Below are 13,325 nucleotides of genomic sequence, written 5' to 3'. Positions count from 1 at the left end.
CGAGGTCACAGGGCCAGTAGAGTTTAATCCTCTGCCTGCGGTGGCCCTGCCCGCGGCCAAGTATCAAATTACAGGCTTGGGTGAACTGAAGATGAACGTCATTACTTATTTTTAAGCTCTTCGCTTGTAATTCTACAAACACTGCCTCTCGGCATCGTAAACCCCAGTGTGCAGTGGCTCATCCTCCAGGCGTGCTCTCACACCCTCCCTTGGGCTCAGCACACCTGCTCTTCACCTCCTAAAGGATGTCAGCTCCCCAGTTTCTCCCCAGCCACCAGCCCCCTTCTGCCTTTGCTTTCAGCACCTGCTGCCCAGCCCCCCAAGGCGAAGCCCCCCCAACACCATCCTCCAGTAAAGACCGCGCCTTCTCCCTCTTATTCCTCCTCCCCCTTCTTCCTCCTCCCCCTCCTCCTCCTCTCCCTCCATCTTTTTAATGACATTTATTTGGCAGGTAGAGTGATGGGAGGCAGGGGAAGAGATGGGGAGAGGGGAGGGAGAGAGAGAAAGAGGTCTTCCATCCGCTGGTTCATTCCCCAAATGGCCGCAACGGCTGGAGCTGAGCCAATTCAAATCCAGGAGCCAGGAGCTTCTTCTGGGTCTCCCATGTGGGTGCAGGGGCCTGAGCACTTGGGCCATCTTCTACTGCCTTCCCAAGAGTGTTAGCAGGGAACTGGGTCAGAAGTAGAGCAGCCAGGACTTGAACCAGTGCCCATATGGGATGCTGGCATTGCAGGCTGTGGCTTTACCCGCTACACCACAGCACTGGCCCCAGGAATGCATCCTTGATGCCGCCCCCGCCACCTGTGCATCCCTTGTGTGGGTCCCTGTGTGTTGCCTTCTGCTGGAAGAACAGCTCTGCCCTGCCGGCTCCCCTGCTGGAGGTCCGGGGCTGTAGCTCCATTTCACATGCCTGGCTGGTATGGCGAAACAACAGTAGGCAGTTGTTTGATAAATAATCAAGGAGGGCTTCCTAGAAGAGGTGGTGGTTAGGCTGGTGTTCTGTAGGCAGATGTGAAATGGTAGGAAAAAGAGAAGATGAGGAACTGTTGCGAGCAGGGGGCTCTGAGGCGCCCAGGGAGATGCAGGGAAACAGAGAGGTGCCCACAAGGGGGTGAGGGACCCCAGCAGGAGGCACAGCCCCAGCAGGCCTCACATTCAAGCACATCTAGGACACTGCGTGGGTTGGACAGAGCGCTGTCCCCGACCCGGGGCTGGGGTGGCCGCTCGGAGCACGGCCACCCAGGGGTGGGGCGGGTTCTCCAGGAGACCTGAGCGCCCACGCAGAGGCTGCCAGGCCAGCTTGGATGGCACGGGCAGGAACGTCAGAGCAGGGCTGGAGACCACGGCCACTGTTAGGGGAACAGGGCCTGGGGTGGGGTCCTTGGGACCGTGGTCAGGAGGAGCGCTCACAGCCATCCAGGACGGGGCGACGGGAATCACAGGACTTGAGCCTCCCAGTGAATGAGACCCTGGAACACACCTTGCTGTGCGGGGCAGGGGTCAAGCAGCCATGCGGGAAGGAGGCCCGTGGACCGGGCCTGCCATTGCCTCTAGTTCTTGGGCAGGTGCTGTTTCAACCACTAGGGGGCGCCTGGGCTCCAAGAAAGGTTTTTCAGGCCCTTCTTGGAGGAGAACTCAAGGAAGGTGGCCAAGGCTGTGAGAGCCATGCCCAGTTGGGCACCAGAACTACTCTCTCTATCATTGTCCACAGCACTAGGGCCATTCATCGGTTCCTTGAGCCACACATCCAACTGAGCACCAAATTCTGCTGCCTGCCTGCTCTGTATCGTAGCCCCACCCCTGAGCCCCTGGCCTAGGCCAGGTGCCCATCATCACTCTCCAGGGTCACCCTTACACACTACAGACCTTCTCCTGCACCTGAGAGAGAGGAGTCCAAGCAGGTGGGCTCTGTGAGCCTGCCTGGGCCCTGGAGGAGACGCAGCCTGGGCAGGGAGGCCAACCCTGGAACCTGCAGTGCCAGGCAGGGTTTTGGTGCGTGTGTGCAGTGATGGAGGGACAGGCGGGGACGTGCCGACTGCTGCGGGGAGACCCAGGAAGGAGTGCTGACTCTGTCTGGGCCTTGGGGAAGGCCTCCTACCGTCAGCCCCGTTATCACAGTTTCACTTTCTGCTGTTTGAGTGACGGTCAATTGTGGCTTGAAGATAGCAGATGGAAAATTCCAGAAATGAACAATTCATGAGTTTTAAATTGCTTGCTATTCTGAGTGGCGGGGTGAGATCTTGAACTGTCCCTGTGGGTCCTGCCCAGGGCGTGAGGCATCCCCTGGTTCAGTGCATCGATGCCCTATATGCTACCCCCAACCCCCATTAGTCACTGGCTGCCTTGTCCTTATCAGACCCTCTGCTGTGGTGTCACAGCTTGGCAACAGTTAACCCTTATTTTACTTAATAATGGCCCCAAAACACAAGAGTGGTGATTCTGGCAGTTTTATTATAGGTATGTATTTTCTATTTTTATTTTATTACTCTATTATCATTTTATTGTATTTATTATTATTGTTTATCTTTTACTGTGCCCATTTAAAAATTTTTAGAAGTTTTATTTATTCATTTGAAGGTCAGAGTTACAGCGAGAATGGGAGAGACAGAGAGGGAAGTCTTCCATCTGCTGGTTCACTCCCCAAATGGCTACAATGACCAGGGCTGGGCCAGGCCAAAGCCTGGGGCCAGCAGCCAGGAGCTTCTCCCAGGTCTCCCATGTGAGTGGCAGGGGCTCAAGTGCTTGGGCCGTCTGCTGCTGCTTTTGTAGGCACATTAGCAGGGAGCTGGCTTAGAAGCAGAGCAGCTGGGACATGAACCTGGTGCCCATATGGGATGCTGGTGTTGCAGGCAGCAGCTTAACTCGCTAGGCCATAGCACTGGCCCTGACTATGCCCACCTGATAATCAGACTTGACCACTGGTATATGCATACTACAGGAAAAACTGTGTGTTTAGGGCTTGGTACTATGTGGTCTCTGGCCCCTATGGGGGGTCTTGGAGCAGACCCCTGGCTCCCAGCTGGAGGAGGCTGTTTGCTGTGGGCCTTGCAGGGTGAAAAGGAGTGCACCAGGCCAGAGAGTTAGGGAAAGGACAGGCAGGACAACGCCATCAGCCAAGGCCCAGCGCCGGGAACCTGCCTGGCTGCCGGCGGAGGCTGGCCACCCACGGGGCTGCAAGACTGGAGTCCGGGCTGAGGCTGGGAAGCCGAGGTGCCGGCTATGGGGCTGATCTCAGGGGAGAGCCTGGGCAGGCCCAGTCACACGTGATTTCCATAGAACAAGAGAGCAGACTCATCAATAGACAGTCAGGTAGGGGGCCTGCCACTTAACGCTTAGTAACTCCATGGCGCGACAGCCTGGGCACAGTCTCCCTGCTTCCTCCGAGGGCCCAGTCCTGCCCTCAACAGCTCCCCATTCTCCTTTGCTCCTGACTCTCTCCTGTCTTGGGGCCCCGGCACCACGAGCAGCTGGGGAAGGCGGAGGGTGGGCAGCGCGGGCTGGGTGTCTCCTGGATAAAGGGAGGCAGGGTGCAGCTGGGGGTGGGGCAGAAGGGCTGAATTTTTAAATATTTACTTATTTATTAGAGAGAGAGTGAGCAGCTATCTGCTGGTTCACTCCCCAGCTGCCTGCACCAGCGGGACTGGGCCAGGCTGAAGCTGAGAGCTGGGACCTCCGGCCAGTTCTCCCAGGGACCAAGCTACTGGGCCAGCCTCCGCTGCCTTGCGGGGTCTGTGTTAACAGGAAGCTGGAGCAGTAGAGCCGGGGTGCCCACTGAGGCACTCTGATGTGGGATGCGGCCATCCCACCTGCTGTGCCAAACGCCTACCCCGACTCACGCTTTATACTTAGCGTGTGCATAGAATGGTCCCAATACTCTCCGAATGCTGACCAGGCTGAAGACCAAGAGCTGGGAACTTAATCCAGGTCTCCCCTGTGGGCAGAAGGGACCCAAGGACTCGAGCTATCGCGTCCTCCCATCGGCTGCCTCCCAAAGTGTGCACCAGCAGGAAGCTGGACTTGTGTGGGGCTGGAGTGGAGCCCAGGCACTCCAATGTGGGCATCTTAACCCCCCATGGATGCTTTGGCCATGCACAGGTCTCAGGGTTTTTTCTCTTTGCCCAGGTTTTCATGCCTGTCATGTCATCCACACCACATTCCCACGGGGCAGGTGCTGCCGTTCCCTCCACACAAGGTTCACCCTTGGCCCGTGGACCCCTGGCAGGTGGGACCTCTGATCCCACACCTAGTGCCTCTCCACTTCCTCAGTGCCTCTCGCTCAGCCCAGCGCTATCCAAACCCGGGGTCGCCCTGCTTGGGCGCCTGCACAGGGAAATGTGTCAAGTCGCGGTGAGCCCGTGGCTGCAGCGGCTGGCGTTGGTATTCTCCCCGTCCTGCACACACTCCCAGTGTATACTCAGTTCACCTGTCTCTTCTTGAGTCGGGCTTGGTAGTTTGGTGTCTGTGTCCCTAGCGATCTGCCGCTTTCATCTATGGTATTTATTTTGTTGGTGTAAACGTGCTCCTAGCTCTTGTTTGTACTCCTTATTTCTGTAAAGTTGGTAGTAATGTCCCCCCTTTCATTCCTGATTCTAGTAAGCCGAGTGTTCTCCTCTTTTTCTTGGTTAATCTAGATAAAATCTTTTCAACTGTATGAGTGTTTTCAGAGTCAAGTTTTAGTTTCAGTGATTATTGTCTATTGTTCTTATTTCTCTGTTTCACTAGTTTCCACTCCAATCCTTAGTCTTTTCCTCCTGCTTTCTCTAGGCTTGGTTTATCCTGTTTTCTAGTGTGTTCAAGTGGAAGATTAGAGATCTTTCTTTCCTCACTAAGCATTCACAGATACACATTTCATTTCCCTCTGATTGACACTTTAGCTTCACCCAGTAAGTTTTGGTAGATTGTGCCTTTATTTCCATTCATATCAATGCATTTTTAAATTAATATTTTAATTTATTCTTTGACCATTAGTTATAGGTCATAGTAGTGTGCTGTTTAATTTTCACATATTTGTGAGTTTTTCAACTTTTTGCCTATTGATTTCTAATTTCATTATCCTGTGGTCACAGGATATACTTTGTTATTTTTTGAAAAAAAAAATTCTACTTGAGAAGTAGTGTGAGAGTAGACTTTTCACTGGTTCTCTTTCCAAAGCCTGCAGCAGCCTTGGGTTGGGCCCGGAGTTGGCCCTGGGATCCAGGGACTGAATGCAGGTCTCCCAGTGGGTGGCAGGCACCCAGCGACCTGAGCCACGGCTTCAGCCTACGGAGTCAGGATGCAGAGCTGGGCGTTGAACCCAGGGATGCCAATGAGGGATGTGGGCGTCTTAGCTGACAGGCTGAACGCCTGCCCTGTCCCTGGGACTTTATTGAGATTTGCTCAATGGCCTAGCACGTGACGTTCTTTGAACATCTGAGGAGAACGTGTAGTTCTTTGTGTGTGTGTGTATGTGTGTGTGTTTTATTTCACAGGTAGAGTTACAGTGAGAGAGAGACAGAGAGAAAGGTCCTCCTTTCGTTGGTTCACCCCCACAAATGGCTGCTACAATCAAAAGCACCAATCAAAAGCCAGGAGCCAGGTGCCTCTTCCTGGTCTCCCATGCGGGTGCAGGGGCCCAAGCACTTGGGTCATCCTCCACTGCACTCCTGGGCCACAGCAGAGAGCTGGACAGGAAGAGGAGCAACCGGGACAGAATCCGGCGCCCATATGGGATCCTGGCACCGCAGGTGGAGGATTAACCAAGTGAGCCACTGCGCCGGCCCCATTCTTTGTTCTTGATTATGGTGTTCTATAGCCATCTACTAGGTATGGTTAGTAGTATACTATTGTTCAAATCTTCCATGTCCTTGTGAATCTTCTGTTCATGATATCCAATATAGAAAGTCAGACTTTTGAGACTTTCAACCCTTCCTGTTCAATTGTGTATCTTTCCCTTCGTTCCTGCCGGTTGATGCCTCTTGCTCTAATTTATTCAACACACGCAGCCAGAGTGGTTTTTAGAAAGAGCGTGTCTGATCATAACATTACTCTGCTGAAATGCTTCTGTGGGCTCCCTGTTCTAACAATAGAACCCCAAATCCTTCACATGGTGGACAAGGCGCTGTTTATCTCCTCTGCCTCTTCTCACGCCCCTGAGCCCCGCCCCCTCTGCTGCCCCACCCTCCTCACCCCACCACATGTGAGGGGTCTTTAAGAAGCTCATGGGAAATGTAGATGATGTAGAAACTAGGCATGAAGGTCGTTCTTTGCACCGGACAATCATCTTCCAATTCGATTTCTCCTGCAGACTTTTTGAAGTACTCTCATACGCTCTAGGCTCGCACCAACCTTTCCAGTTGTTCTCGCCCCGTCTCCCCCTTCCCCTCCTCCCACAGTTGTTTTCCTTGCCTGAAATGCTCTTCTGTGCTGCTCTTCTGACTCCCAGCATGCTCAGGGCTCGCTGGATGTCGGACACAGGGAGCCTGTCCCACAGATCCCCTGTGCTGGTCACATTCTCCCCCGAGTGCTTCACGGAGCAGCAGCCCACGAGGGTGATGATGGCCCAACAGCCCTCCCCACGGAACACAGTCCTGAGAGTGTGGGGCTCCTCCCCAGGGCTAGCATACGGCTTGGCTTGTGGGAAGAACCCTATAAACACTGCTGCTGCTAAGAATGGCTGTTCTCTGGAGCACAGAGTGACAGAGGATGTGGGGAGGGGGCTTGACGCTCTCCTCAGAGTCCACGTGCAACCAGGGGAAGAGTTGTGTACGTTCCAGAAAACTCCTCACCGCTGGTGTTCATAATCACAGCCGGGCCTTCCTGTCTGGCAGCTTGGTGGACACATGTCCCAAGGGCAGCTCCACCAACAGCTCTGGTCTTGGGGTGGTGGTCTTGGTCCCTCTTCCTACCTGTCACTCCTGTGATAAATGTCTCGGTGCACACAGAGAGTACCCAGTTCCCTCCTACTTTAACCTATAATTCTGCCCACGAGGTTGGGAGCATAGACAGAGACAGTGAAGATTTTTAAAAAAGAAATCAGTGACGCCTAATACTTAGAAAGCACGCTCCTTGTGGTAGACGTGCGTTATTTCAAACACAGGTGCAGTGACTCCAGGTGGCAGCTACTTCCATTATCTAAAGTTCCCACATAAATGAACGAAGTCTCGGAGAGAGTATCTTGCTCACGGACGCCCTGTGCATAAATGGCAAAGCTGGGGTACACAGTCACGTCTGTCTAGCCCAGTCCCCGCCCACTGGAGCTCTGGTCTTCGCTGCTCAGGGCTCCCAGCTTTTCTGCAGGGAGGTTTCGGGCTGTCTGACAGGGTTCTGAACTCGGACGCTTTCCTCAGAAGTGCCTTCTGAAACTTGCTTCTTGAAGTAGCTTCAAGGGAGACACTTGTCTGTTCATCTCTTATCAAGAGATCATTGAAAACCCAAGTCTGTGTAGCCAGTCCATGTTTGACTAGCTGTGGGCCTTGCCCTCGACTTTCCGGGTTTTACAAGAACATTATCAGGAAGTCACAATAACAAAACAACAACAACAACAGAACAAGCTGCCTGACCAGACCAAGCAGGCAGTGTGCAAAGTAACAGGAAGGAAACACACAGAGGTTTTAGGAACTCCAAATTCTCCTGAAGTTTGCTACCTTCTGGAGTTCACGTTTGGGAAATGTTTGTCAAGGGATTTCAATCCAAACAGGGAGGGAGATTTTCAAATACATCCCCCGGGGTGAGGTGTGGGCCCAAGCTGCCTGCCCTGGACTCCGTGCGTTCTACTGGGTGGCAGCCCCAGATGTCCCTCATGTGTGTCTTTAGCTTACAACACTCAAATCCAATCAAACACCACAGAAAGTCTTCCTGTCATCGCGATCGTTCAAAACCTGCCTTCATTGATGAGAGCTGGTCCTGGTTTGCCTTTTAGCCTAATCACAGAGAGAACAGAGAAAGTCATGTGCATTCATGCAAGTGTTTAATGTTATTTATTAGTGCTTGAAGAAAAATCAGGTAAACAAAAATAGCATATAATCCCACTTTCCATAAAAGTCTTGTTAAAAAAAATACAGTAATCCATGTACCTGGTAGTAGGGTTTAACTCATGCAGGAAGATACAAAATAAAAATAAAACCTCTTTCCCATAACCACACAGTCCATCTCCCAGAAACTTTTTTTTACCATGTTCACTTATACTTTTCTTTTTAAATATAATGTTTTGGGGATTTTATAACCCAGCAAATAGAGTCCTCTACATTTAAAAAATTATTTTTATTTTGGAATTATTCCAAACTAAATAAAGTTGAAAGCATATAAAAAAATAACCAAAGCCATTTTTTTCCTGAGTGATTTGGCTGTGAGTCCCTGACTTGATGCCCGTCACAGCTGAATACTCTAGAACGTGTTCTTACATTTTCCTACGTCACCATGATACAGTGACCAAAATCAGAACATGAATGTCAACACGCTACTTCTTTTTATTTTTTAAAAATATTTTATTTATTTGAGAGGTAGAAGACAGAGAGGGAGAGACAAAGAAAGGTCTTCCATCCGTTGGCACACTCTCCAGATGTCTATAATGGCCAGAGCTGAGCTGATCCAAAGCTGGGAGCCAGAAGCTTCTTCCCGGTCTCCCACACGGGTTTAGGGGCCCAAGCACTTGGGCCATCTTCCACTGCTTTCCCAGGCCACAGCAGAGAGCTGGATCGGAAGAGGAGCAGCCAGGACACAAACCAGTGCTCATATGGGCTGCCGGTGCCTTAGCGGAGGCTTAACCTGCTATGCCACAGCGCTGGCCCCTCACCACACTGCTTCTTTCTAATCCTTAGATTGCTCGAGTTTTGTCAGTTGCCCCAGTAGTCGTTTTTGTAGCCAAGTCCAGTTCAAAGTCACAAGTTGTATTTAATGCGTCTTTTATTTTTATTTATTTATTTGAGAGGGGGAGAGACAAAGTGAGGGAGAGCCCACTGCCACCACTGGTTCACTTTCCAAGTGCCCAGAACAGCTTGGCTGGACCAGGACCAGAGCTGGGAGCCAAGAGCTCTAGCCGGGTCTCCCACGTGCCTGGCAGGAACCCAATTCCTGAGCGCCCATCACTGCCGCTGAGGCCCCTCGTTGGCAGGAAGCTGGCGGCAGGAGCCGGAGCGGGGAACTGAGCCCAGGCTCTCTGATGCGGAGCGTGGCTGTCCTACCCGTGAGGCTGCACGCCCGCCCCACTGCCACGTGCTTAGTCTGCTTCAGTGTGAACATGTCCACAGGCTTCTCTTGACTCACGTGATCTCACACTAGAAGATGGGCAGGTGTCGTGTGAGCTGGCCGCCCGGCCGGGGTTTGCGTGATGCCTGTTCACGAGGAAGCTCAGGCACGCTTCTTCAGCGGGAATATCCCAGAAGAGATGCTGAGTTCTGCTCTCACCCTCTGAGGCTGCACCTCGTTTCTGTGACTCTCGTTGCTGTTGGGCACCTGGGTCTCTTGATTAAGTTGGGGTTTGCCAGGCTTCCCCTCCACAAAGTTTTTCTCTGTAATTAATAGTTTGTGTAGGGCCAGCACTGTGGCTCAATAGGCTAATCCTCCGCCTGCGGCGCTGGCACTCCAGGTTCTAGTCCCGGTCAGGGCGCCGGATTCTGTCCCGGTTGCCCCTCTTCCAGTCCAGCTCTCTGCTGTGGCCCGGGAGTGCAGTGGAGGATGGCCCAAGTGCTTGGGCCCTGCACCTGCATGGGAGACCAGAAGAAGCACCTGGTTCCTGGCTTCGGATCAGCACAGCACCGGCCGTGGGGCCATTTGGGGAGTGAACCAACGGAAGGAAGACCTTTCTCTCTGTCTCTCTCTCTCACTGTCCACTCTGCCTATCAAAAAATAAATAAGTAAAAAATAGTTTGTGTAGAATAATTTAGAACTATATAAATATTCCACTATGCATGAAGCTTCTTTTTTATGAAGATTTTTATTTATTTATTTTGAGAGGTAGGGCTACAGACAGAGAGGGAGAGACAGAGAGAGAGAAAGAGAGAGGTCTTCCATCCGCTGGTTCACTCCCCCAAAGGCTGCAATGGCTGGAGCTGCGCCGATCCAAAGCCAGGAGCCAGGAGCTTCTTCCGGGTCTCCCACACAGGTGCAGGGAGGGATCCAAGGACTTGGGCTATCCTCTACTGCTTTCCCAGGCCACAGCAGAGAGCCGGATCAGAAGAGGAGCAGTCAGGACACGAACCGGAACCGGAATGGGATGCCGGCACTGCAAAGGATTAGCCTACTGCTTCACAGCGCGAGCCCTGCCATGTTTCTCTTTTTGTGTTTATAACTCCTTTTCCCAAAGGTATGAAATCTGGCTTCCAACATTCTTAGTCTGTTTACTTATTTGATTAACCACCTGTATGCAGTCAGCGTCCTATGTGCACTGCCACCCACCCCACTCTGCTGGGCTCCGCATCAGGGCTCCCCTCTTCACTCTGTGTGGTCTCTTTTTTTTTCCTTTTTTTTTTTTTTTTTTTGACAGGCAGAGTGGGCAGTGAGAGAGAGACAGAGAGAAAGGTCTTCTTTTTCCGTTGGTTTACCCTCCAGTGGCTGCCGCGGCCGGCGCGCAGTGGCCAGCGCATCGCGCTGATCTGAAGCCAGGAACCAGGTGCCTCTCCCGGTCTCCCATGGTGTGCAGGGCCCAAGCACTTGGGCCATCCTCCACTGCACTCCCGGCCACAGCAGAGAGCTGGACAGGAAGAGGAGTGACTGGGACAGAATCCGGCGCCCCGACCGGGACTAGAACCCGGGGTGCCGGTGCCACAGGCGGAGGATTAGCCTGGTGAGCCGCAGCGCCGGCCTCTGTGTGGTCTCTGATATCACTTGCTGGGCCATCCCCCCAAGCCTCTGCTGTGGATGCCTCCCCATCCCATTCAGGTTCTGACCCCGCTTGCCAGACCACCGCTTCAGCGACCCCTTCCTCACTCTGCTCGGGCTCTGGTACCCGCTCCGTGGACGCCCTCCTCAGAGCCACCATGCTGCTGCTCCCCCCACCAATGGCTGTCGGGCCGAGAAGCATATGTGGCCATTCTGGTCTTCAGATTCGCCCCTATTTGGGAACGCCTGCCTGTTGTCTTGACATCTGATCAGAATCTCAGTTTGGTAAAATCTGTTGGCATTTCACTTCTACCCTTAGAATCTTGTAGGCATTGTTCCATCACTCCCAGCACTAAGGTCCTGGGAGGAAGCCTGAGGCCAACCTAAATTATGTGGTATCCTCCTGCCCAAGGCATTGTTGTATTTCTGCCTGGACAGAAATAGAAAAATTAGGGTCTAGTAAGGAAACAGAAATCATGTGAGTTATTTCAGGAGGGAGCGTTTGTTACTGTAGAGGGCCATGAACCAGAAGGGGAGCACTAGGAATTTCGGAGGTAGTCCCAAGGGGCGTTGGCAGTCTCATGCTAGTGTTTCCGTGGCAGAGGGAGAGGACAGTAAGACTGGGTCTATGAACTTGGACAAACTGGAAAGTAGATCCAAGTGCTCCCAGAAGAAACTATGGAAGCAAAAAAGAAGCCTTGGGAGATGCCGGCAGCATCATGAAATCCACAAAAAACCACAGGCAGCAGTGGGCAGGAGTTAAGTCCCTCCTTCCTCCGCCAGCCTTGCAGTCACCTCTGTCACCCCCTACTGGCAGAGCTTCCCTGGGGCAGCAAGGAGCAGGCAGTAAGACAGTAACTACCCACGCCCGTGTCCACTCTCCCTCTCCTTTGCCCCTGACACTCATCAATCAGGAGCCTCAAGCCAGCACTAGCCAGTGATTCGGCCTCGCTGAACCGATTCTCTCACTTCTAAGAACGCACTGAACCCTCCCTAGGGGGGAGCGGGGGAGCCTTGCCATCAGGCAGAACACAGGGTGCGCAAGGCAAGCGTGGCTGCCTCCCCTCTCCCCAGGGTCTCTCCATGTGGCCGCAGCTCTGCCCCTCCCCTGCCTTGTACTCGAAGGCTGTCGCCTCTCCGCTCAGCTCTCTGGCTCTGAAAGCACACACGTCCCTGAGTCTGGGCCGTGACTGCCCAGCATTAGGCAGAAAGGGAACTTTGGGGTTTGCTCGCACGGCTCTCCATCACATGAATGGCCAACTACATGTTTTACTCTGTGTGTTGACGTCACCTAGAAGTGGTTTCGGTCCCTGCTCTTTGAGCCTCTGCACTTGGTCCTTCCACCTCCCTGCCTTTTCATTCTCTCTGGGGGACTGACCGTTCTCAGTTGCAGAAACCTCCCAGGACAGCGGCTGGGTTAGGAAGCTGACTTAACAGGTAGGAGCGTAGGAGGGAGGGAGACAGGTGGCACTGGGAGTGAGTTAGGGCTAAAGACCATCAGACGGGGGTGATGGAAGAGAGATGGGAGGTGAGCAGAATGAAGCTGATGCGAGGACCAAGGGGAAGGAGACCACACAGGGGATCCAAATCATTACCTGGGCGACAAGCAGCCCCCACCACCTGAACCAGAGCAGGTAAAAAGCCAGAGCTACATTTAAGTTCGGGGAGAGGTGGCTGGATGATGAGTTTTGGCGGGGGGTAGGCGGGGAGGCTGCTGACCTTTCACCTACTTTTCAACCCGCGCCGACCCCCATCAGACCCTGGCTCTCCCACTGCCACAGCAGGCAACCCCGAACCGAGTTCTGCCAGAGCGAGGGAGCCCCAGCAGAGAACCAGGGAGGAATCAGGGGCCAGCGCGAAGCGGTTCTTCAACGGACACAGAACTTTTTCGTTTGTTTGTTTTTGTTTTTATTTTTGTTTTCTTCCAGGGCTGGCTGCGGCAGGCTCCGCGGGCGGGCGAAGGGCAGACGGAAGCCGAAGGGGGCCCGCCCGCTCCGCTCCTAAGCGCGCCCTGGAGGCCAGGACCCCAGGGGGCAGAAGTGGGTCTGGCTTTGCATTGCCCGACCAGCGGGAGGGAGCCAGCCAGGGGCAGCCAGTTGCATCCTCCCGGGAACTGCCAGCGGAGGCTTTTGGGGAGCGCGCTGCCAACTCTTGGCTTGGCCGGGGGAGACCTGCCGTCTCTGTGCCTCCAGCCGGCCAGCAGGCTGCCGGACACAGAACTTTTAACAGCGGGCTGGGGACGGTGGGAGCCGGAGCCTTACCGTGCGCGCCCGGACCTGGGCACAGGCTGAGAAGCACCGCCAGAGGCACTACCAGGCGCCGCAGCATCCTAGGTGAGCCGCATCGTCGGGGAGCCGAGCTGCGCGCCTGCAGCCGCTGCTCGGTGGACTGGGACTCACACCCAGCTCCCGCCCCGCGCGCGCCCGCGGGGCTGACGTCTGGGGGCGGGGCCTAGAGATGCCCCGCCCCGAGGGCGCCGCCTTGGAGCTCGCCTCCAGCCCGGCGCTGACCGTGGTGCGTCCTGGGCTCCC

General features: G+C 53.9%; 2 long non-coding RNA genes across 2 annotated transcripts in view; one reads left to right on the top strand and one right to left on the bottom strand.

Moving 5' to 3' along the window:
- LOC149128557 (uncharacterized) overlaps positions 1-13,325 on the top strand; it is a 78,819-nt gene that overhangs the window by 30,989 nt on the left and 34,505 nt on the right. The gene's annotated exons all lie outside the window — the stretch shown is intronic.
- Positions 9,895-13,187, bottom strand: LOC149128558 (uncharacterized). The gene is made up of 2 exons (XR_016221003.1): positions 13,056-13,187; positions 9,895-10,198 (listed from the first exon to the last, which is right to left on the bottom strand). It is a non-coding gene; the product is annotated as an uncharacterized LOC149128558 (long non-coding RNA).

The sequence above is a fragment of the Oryctolagus cuniculus genome, chromosome 1, assembly GCF_051225735.1.
Source record: "Oryctolagus cuniculus isolate XC-2025 breed Fujian yellow rabbit chromosome 1, ASM5122573v1, whole genome shotgun sequence".
Lineage (NCBI taxonomy): Eukaryota > Metazoa > Chordata > Mammalia > Lagomorpha > Leporidae > Oryctolagus > Oryctolagus cuniculus.
The sequence above is the reverse complement of the archived record's forward strand: the minus strand, read 5'-3'. Positions and strand labels throughout refer to the sequence as shown.